This window comes from Coturnix japonica, chromosome 11 (genome assembly GCF_001577835.2).
Source record: "Coturnix japonica isolate 7356 chromosome 11, Coturnix japonica 2.1, whole genome shotgun sequence".
In the NCBI taxonomy this organism is placed as follows: domain Eukaryota; kingdom Metazoa; phylum Chordata; class Aves; order Galliformes; family Phasianidae; genus Coturnix; species Coturnix japonica.
Window position 1 is genome coordinate 4,097,930 of NC_029526.1, and position 7,871 is coordinate 4,105,800.

General features: G+C 45.8%; 1 protein-coding gene across 9 annotated transcripts in view; it reads right to left on the bottom strand.

Annotated features, from left to right (window-relative positions):
• The window catches only part of CHD9 (chromodomain helicase DNA binding protein 9), a 77,749-nt gene extending 69,890 nt beyond the window's left edge, over positions 1 to 7,859 (bottom strand). For 3 of the 9 annotated variants that reach the window (XM_032447131.1, XM_032447129.1, XM_032447128.1), the window contains exons 1-3: positions 7,604 to 7,858; positions 1,417 to 1,494; positions 106 to 194 (exon numbers count right to left, since the gene is read on the bottom strand). The gene's annotated coding sequence lies outside the window, so the exon portion shown is untranslated. Of the gene's footprint in view, positions 1 to 105; positions 195 to 1,416; positions 1,495 to 5,241; positions 5,652 to 6,244; positions 6,372 to 7,401; positions 7,479 to 7,603 lie in introns of those variants that run through there. The other 6 variants (XM_015873621.2, XM_015873620.2, XM_032447130.1 and 3 more) reach the window with 6 other exon arrangements.
• Positions 7,860 to 7,871: the final 12 nt, after the last annotated feature.

Below are 7,871 nucleotides of genomic sequence, written 5' to 3' on the forward strand. Positions count from 1 at the left end.
TGTGCAATTAACCCACAGGATTTAAGTGGATAAAATCTTCTAAATTAACATTTCAAAAAAACTTAAAAGAAAAAAAGTGCGAGTAAAAATCAAAATCATCCTTACCCATGAATACAGAACACATCCCTTTAACGAAGAATTAAGAAGTTCAGAGATGCGCTTGAACTCCGGATGGGTACCTCATTATTAGAGACCTGAAAATGAGACATGGTAAACCAATCACACAAATACTATAACTGAAATTACAGCATTATGCAAATGCGCTACTCAGAACTCAATTATGTAATAGATACCATAAAAACAAGAGCAGCAGAAATAATTTACCACCAGTAGAAGCCATGATATTATAAATGTCTTATTTATAAGGAAGTGCCTATATTTTAGGTGTCCCTGGGGAGAGAAACAACCCCACATGGCTCTGCAAGACTGAAAGGAAGGCATAATCTCTGCCAGATCAATGGAAGTTCAGACCAACATTAGCACACAATACAAAGACCAAACCAAAAAAATAGATGTAGGCTTTATGCTAAGTTTTAAAGCTGTATGTGCAGAAGGCTCTGCACGTACATTTGGCTTTTTTGAAAAGCAGAACCAAAGTTTCTGCTATTACAGTGACTGATGTACTTGTCAATAGTAATTGACGCTGGCTTTCTAGGGGAGCATAACTGCACAACAGTTTTACCCCACACCTCCCTTTGACCACATGTAGAAGATCTCACTGTTTCAAGACTCTCCTTTAATCCAAAACAGGCTTGAAAACATTAGACACTTTAATAGAAGAAGTTTGGTTAGAGGAAGGTGGGATAAATAAAGTCTCTTCAAACACGCATTTTCCTCTCCAAAAATAATAGTATCTTTGTAACAAACTCTTAAGCACCTTAGCTACAAAATAAATAGTTCAATCTTAAAACTTTATAAAATATAGAAGCTGATAAATATATCACTTCATCGGGAAGCAGATTTTAAGGCCAATATTATTTACTCACATCTCTAAGACAGAACTGTAACACATGTCAAAGATGCAAACTGCCTATGATAGCTATCAAAGCCTGCTGCATCCCAGTAAAAATTTCTGTTGAGTGCTATTTAGTACACAGGTTATTACACTAACCATTCTTCTATTTTTCAGTAACTTAAAGACTTGTTCTAGGGTTGCAGAACTACATGGTCTCCACTCCCTCTTTAAACGAACACTTCAGAAGCAGCTTTTTTCTTCCCCAAATTCATACACAATATGCACATAGCCACTAGGTGAAGTTAGACAAAATATTCTGTTCTACGTTTATCATCTACATGATGCAACAGCAACTGTATCAGAATAGCAAGAAGAATTCCTTCTTGCGGCTCTCTCTTTCACTTTAACTTCATGTAATGTCACACAGAGCTCTCATTACACAAAAGATAGACATTTCTTACTCTTCAGGCCAGCGGTCACTTGCTTGAATAGCTTCCAATATGGTGCCGGCTGCAGAGTACTTAGAAGTTTGAAAAATCCTACGTTGAAAAGAAAAAAAGGCATATATAAATAAATATACATTCAGCAGAACTGCAATATGTTATTCTAATAGTAATACATAATAAATACTTCAGACAGAGGAAGAATCATCAATGATTACACCTTCACCTGCCTGCCAAAGCTTGTGGTGCGCAGAGCAGAACATGTACTGCTCACCATCTCCATTCAGTTTCAACCCACCCTCCTGTCATTAGATGTCACACGAAGGTGGCTGAGCTGTAGACACACACATTTTCTCATTTATGTTTTGAGGGCATTAATTCTGACTGTGATGCAATAATAAAGAAGCTAAGGAGGACAACTACAACAGTTTGTGAGCTTGGAAAACAACTAGAATTTCAAGAATTTTCTTGTATAAAGCATGAGGCTTATCCTCGAGACATTCTATTTTACTGAAAATAACAAGTCAGAAAGTTCAAGGGTTCTGCCATAAGACTGCTGGAGGAAACTATTCTAATAACTTATTCTGCTCTTTAAACATTATTACCATTTAGATTCTCCAAAGCGTAGTTGTGAAGACTCATAAATTCCAAAACACAAAAGTTTCTGCTTATTTTTCTAACACAGATCGCACCACTTCCCAGCGTTATGTTACACATTTGTAACTCTCACTTCTGGTCACCAGAAAGGCAGTTGAGTCGTACAAGCCTCCTTCCAAGTCTAAAAACAATCCTCATGGTGCCCTTTGGATTCCTGATGCGTGCATTACAGAGCTTCTAATTAATTGCCAGTTACTTCTGTCATAAGCTCCAGCATTAGACACGTTTCTTAACACCAGTATCTTACTTGAGAAACTACAGTGCAGTTTTAAGATGTGGAGAAAAGAACACACTGAAAGCCAGAAAAGAAATCCTTCTTGTTTCACAAGATTTCATTAGAAACTCTTCCAACTCACCACCTGTCAGCACGCTCACTTCCAGCCATTCCCATGTTCTACTATGATAAGCACCTTTATGAGCTACTGCTATTTTGACATAGAAGTACCAACTAGAACAATTCAGAGGCTCGTGTGTCTTCTACAAATAACCCCAGACAACAATCTGACCAACAGCAGCGAAGTTTGACACTAACACAGAAACCTCAGCAAACAGCCACAACAAACAACACCATTTCAAGTCTCCACACCATATGAGGACGTGACAGCACTATGGCCATGAGCACCATGAGACCATACTGCTCAATAGAACCAGTGTCCTGACACGCCACTGCATACTTCATTAGCTGCCATCAGGTGAATCACCTACTGCACAACTCCATACCCTTCAGAAAGGAGGTTGCATGCAATTTTTCTTCCATAGAAATCTACACAGACTTGAAACAAATGTTTCTTAAAAACATCCATTCCAAGAATATATTAAGTAAGATATTCTGAGTTTGAGGCACAGACTACGGGGGCTCCTCTACAAAGAGAAACAAAAATAGCTGTCCAATGTAATCCTCACATTCCCAATAGGACACGGAGCACCTTTTTGTGCCTCTATACAGGCACCACCTCTATGAAACTCAAAACTTTATTTACTGAGGTGTTGAAGCATCAAATGTAATAAAATAATGAGCTTCACAAATGCCATTTGCAGAATAAATTGTGGGAGCCCTCCTCAATTTTAGCAACAAACAGAAGATAGAACTTCCTGATACTGCTCATGCAACACAAGGGGAAAAAAAAAACTCCCAAGAACACATTGCAGAAGGAAATCTTTTGGCATTCAGTTATTACTTTCCCTAATATGACTCAGATAAAGAACAAAGTCAAATTTATTGTCTTCAGAAAAGCAATGCAAATGTTTTTCCATCTGGTTGCAAACTAACTGCTGTTTTAAGACAAGTATCATTAAAAAAACCCAGCTATTTCTTAAAAGGAAAAGTAAAATACTTGTACACTGATGGCCTAAAGACATTAATGTGTGACATCTCTTTGATAACCTGTATGAACGAAGCTGAAGATCAATGCTTTGCCTCATTGAGGGATGCCACACTACACTACATATATTTCTGCTGACTTCCTACTTAAAAAAGCAGCCTTTCTTGTGGCTTATTTCTTACAGCTTATCTGAAACAGAGCAAAGGCAGCACTGAAAGAATTGCAAACTTTAAGAGCTGCAAGCTATTTCCAGGGGTTGGAAATCCAAGCACAACAGTCCACTTCGCTAAATGGGAAAAAGGATATCACTATTTTAATAATACCCTAAAATATTTCCAACAACTTCAACTATCAATTCTTGAAAGCTGGGCTTTCTAGGCAACTGGTTGCTCCATCACCCATCTGTACATCTGCAGATACACTACATTCCTGAGACTATTTCTAACTACAGGAAAAGCAGTAGAAGATGGAATGAGAGCACATAACATGGGACAGAGCGTGAGATTTCTACATGTTCATTAATCACACTGTCCCTTAGTTTGACAGAATAGAGACCATAAAAGGGAGAAATACATACAGGTCACTGGAGGAAGACAAAAGTATCCATCGAACTAGTTTGGTCAGGAAAGAAACTGAGTGAAAAAAGTTACTGGATTCCAGATAAACCAAGGAAAATTCTTCAAATGAAGAACTTATGAGCTTAAGTACCAAAAATTTACTGAGAACTTAGTTTACATGGAGTGATGGAAAGAAATATAACGCTGCAATCCAAAGATTAATAATAACATCATGCCACTTGACTCCTCCAGATGCAACTTCTTTCCTCACTCTAAATCACAGGAGCAGTTTCTAAGCAAGACAACAGTGCAGAGTTTGGACAATTACAGCTTCAAGACTGAGATAAAGGGAAAAATCCCCCATTGCAAGGAGCCATAACCCATAACATACACGCAGAATTGTCCAGCTCACCTTTACTTTCAGAGTGTTTCAATGATGAAAATACTGATATTTTGAGGAAAATGTATATTGTAAAGTTCTAAGACAGACAAAAACATCTTAGATCATCTTTTTGTTTTATGGGTTTCACAAACAAGGTGATTTTAATTCATCACGTCAACATTTTTGTTTTAATCCAGCCACATCGTGAACGTGTCTCTCAAAAAAGGAAACAAATGAACAATGTCTGTTTCACACAGAATCACAAGGGTTGGAAAGGACCTCTGGGTCCTTTGGGTCCTGCTAAAGCAGTTTCCCTACAGTTTTAGGGCTTGAGTGGCCTCTTAAAAGGCATTCATATCACATCTTTCAGACAGCACCACTGACAGCAGCTTTTAAAAGCACACTGCACTTTCACAAACATTTCTCCATCCTGAATTGTTGGAGTAACCTTCAGGAGCATTTAGCACCTGCAGCTCATGTGAAACGAGTAGGTGCTGAGATTCCTCAAAATTCATGAAAACATATAAGGCTTGAAATCACAGCTCTTCTTCCAGTAAAAGGAACAGCTTTTATCTGAGGGATACAAGTTAACAGAGCTTGACCATCGCAAAGAGCAGCATAAATTCCTATAAATCCAACTATCCAGTTGCACGAAGTAAACCAGCAGACACATTGTAATAGTGTATGTTCCTGTCCTTATTACACTATAAATGCAAAGCAAGTTCACATAGCTCTCAATGCACCATAATCTCAGAGCAGCTGATACCTGAAGTTTTTACCTTACCCAGTTTCCCACTAGTGTCCTTGCACACTTTAGCAGACAGACAGATCAGTAAGATGGGAAACATGTCACAACAAAGGTGTGAGGATAGAAGGACTAGCACGATAGAGAGGTACTATAAAGGAAGGGAAGAACATTGCTCACCCGTATTAGAAGATTCCAGGTTCGCAGGGGCAAGCTTCACCAAGGAGGGATCTCCAGCAAGAGATCCTCCCCCAGTGGCAGTCAGCCCTTAAATGAGGTCCAAGAGAGGTGCAGCCAGGCTTCACCCCTTCCTGTCTCACATCTGAAATGCCTTCACCTGTGCTCGCAGAGCTGAGCAGGTCCTTTCCTCAGGTGCTCAGTCAGTGGTTCAGGCCGGGACTCAACAGTTCAATATACGTGCATTGACTGATGCATAGGGCCTGACACACAGCTCCCTGCATTGGTTAACTTTCAAGAATACATAGAATAGCTTTTGCTATTTGGTTGATAAAAACTGCATAATTAAGTCCACGGTGCTTTGGAAGTCCCATCGGCCACAAGCAGGAACAATGAACAAGTCATTATTTAGCCTGAAAGAAAAAAATATACATGGGAGGGGGAGAAATTATGCAAGTGGATAAAACCCAAAGATTGCTACTCATTTTTTTTAACAGTTAAATTATAGAATAGGAACTAATTTTGAAATACTTATCCAGTGAAAGACACCGGTAAAGAGTTGATATGTGTACCAATGTATGAAAACTAAGAGCCAGGAAAAAAAACAATCAAAGGTGACTGACTGTCAACATCCTGCCTTGAATCCTAAGCACATTTATATCTGCATACAAATGATTATAAGCACAGTGATTATAAATAGGAACTTGATGGTGTCAAACAACACAGGTGTAAAGACAGATGCTAGGGGATCTTACGCCCGATGGGCCTAACTTTCCTGAGAGGAGGATTACTTTTTATGGCTCCTCATCTCAGTCCAAAAAAAGACTTAAAAACCCATTTCTCTCTGTGTAGATTGTTATTTTGTCCCCTGTAAGTACACATAATACTGCTAAAGGGCTCGCATTTCTTCTACAGAAGTAGACAGAGCTGCGTTTCTTCACGCTGTTGAAGTTAAACAACTTTCATGAACTGAAGTTTGTAGATGCTCAGGATTCGTGGCACTTACACAAAGCGAGGAGCACAAAACGTTCCTTAAGAACTGAAACTGCATGCATCAACCTTCACGTCAAAGCCACGCAGCCGAGAGAGAGAATTCTGCTCTCTTCACCTACTTTTTAACCCTGCCCACAAAAAAATGCACGTGAAGAGGGAATTAGGTTTTCACATTTCCCTGCTTTGCATCTCAAAAGGAAATAGAGGATAATCACTCCATTTGGGTAGGATCGAGATGCCCCCTATCCACCCCTATGCCAAGCGCACGCCGCACCGAGCTGACCCCGGGATCCTCGCCCTGTCATGCCGGGAGGAGGCCGGGCCTGTATCCCCCGCCTGGAACACAGCAGCTCCAAGCTCCAGCCTCGTGTTCCCACAGCCGAGCCCCTCCCGAGCCCCCACCCACGCGGGGAGCCCTGCGGCCACGTGCCCCCGCTTCTCTCCCTCACAGACCCGCCGCCCGCCCAACCCCGGCCTTCCCAGCCGCCTCACCCAGCGCCAGCCCTGCCTTCCCCGCTCCCACACCTCCCGCTGTCACGGCTCCAAGCCGGCGGGCTGCCACACGCGGCTTCTCTCCTTCCCACCGCTTCGTTTCGCCTTGGGAAACGATTCCAGTTCCTGCCCACCTCTGTCACCTCGCGGTGCGGCGGCCAGGCCTGACCTTCCGCCGGCCCGCCCGGTCGGCTGCCACATCCCTCCTGCCACGCAGCCTCGGGCACATCCTCGCCCTCCTCCCCCCCGCCGGCCGCCCCCTCCCCGCGGGGACCCCCCAGAAGCCGCCCGCCTCATCCCGCCTCCCTACCCGGCGGAACGCGGGGCCGGCATCCCACGGCCCCGCTACCCGGGCCTGGCCCGCTCCCTCCCTCCCTTCGGATCTCAGCTCCCCCTCGGTGCCGCCCGGCCGCCCCTCTCTCCCCGCGACCGGGTCGCTCAGCCCGATGCCCCGCACCCCCTCCCGGCCGCCGCCCCCGCCGCCGAGGTGCGAGGGGCGGAAACGGGTCGCGGCGGGGCCGCGAGGAGAACAGGCCGCGCCGTGCCCCGGCTGGGAGGAGGGGCGGGGGAGGCCGCCGGCGGGGAGCGAGGGCCGGGGAGCGGGGTTCGGGCACCGGGAGCGCGGCCTGCTCGGCTCGGAGGCGGCGGGGAGCAGCCCGGCCCCTCGCACGTACTCACCGCCGGGTTCGCCATTACGCGGCGGCGCTGCCCGGCAGGAGGCACGCGCGCGGGGAGGAGGCGGAGGCGATGCCCCAAAGCCTGACAGCTCCCCGCCGGGCCGGCCCGGGGGCGGCGGCGGCGGCGGCGGCGACGGCTTCCCCCCCGCACACACACACACACACCCCCCGGGGGATTCCCGCCGGCCGAGGGCGGCACTTACCGGGCAGCCGGCTTAGGCCGGGAGAGGCGGGCGGCGGCGGAGCGGGCGAGGGCGGCGCGGCGTGACTGGCTCGGCTCGGCTCAGCTCTCCTCCCCCCGCCGCCCGCCCAGCACAGCGAGGCCGGGAGGGGCGGCCGGGCAGGGGGCGAAGTTTCACTCGCTCCGCGCCGCGACCCCACCGGCCCCAGCGAAACCGCGGGGACGGGCCGGGGGCAGCATTTGCATATTTCTCACCCCCGCGCTGATTGGCGCTGACACGGCGCCGCAGG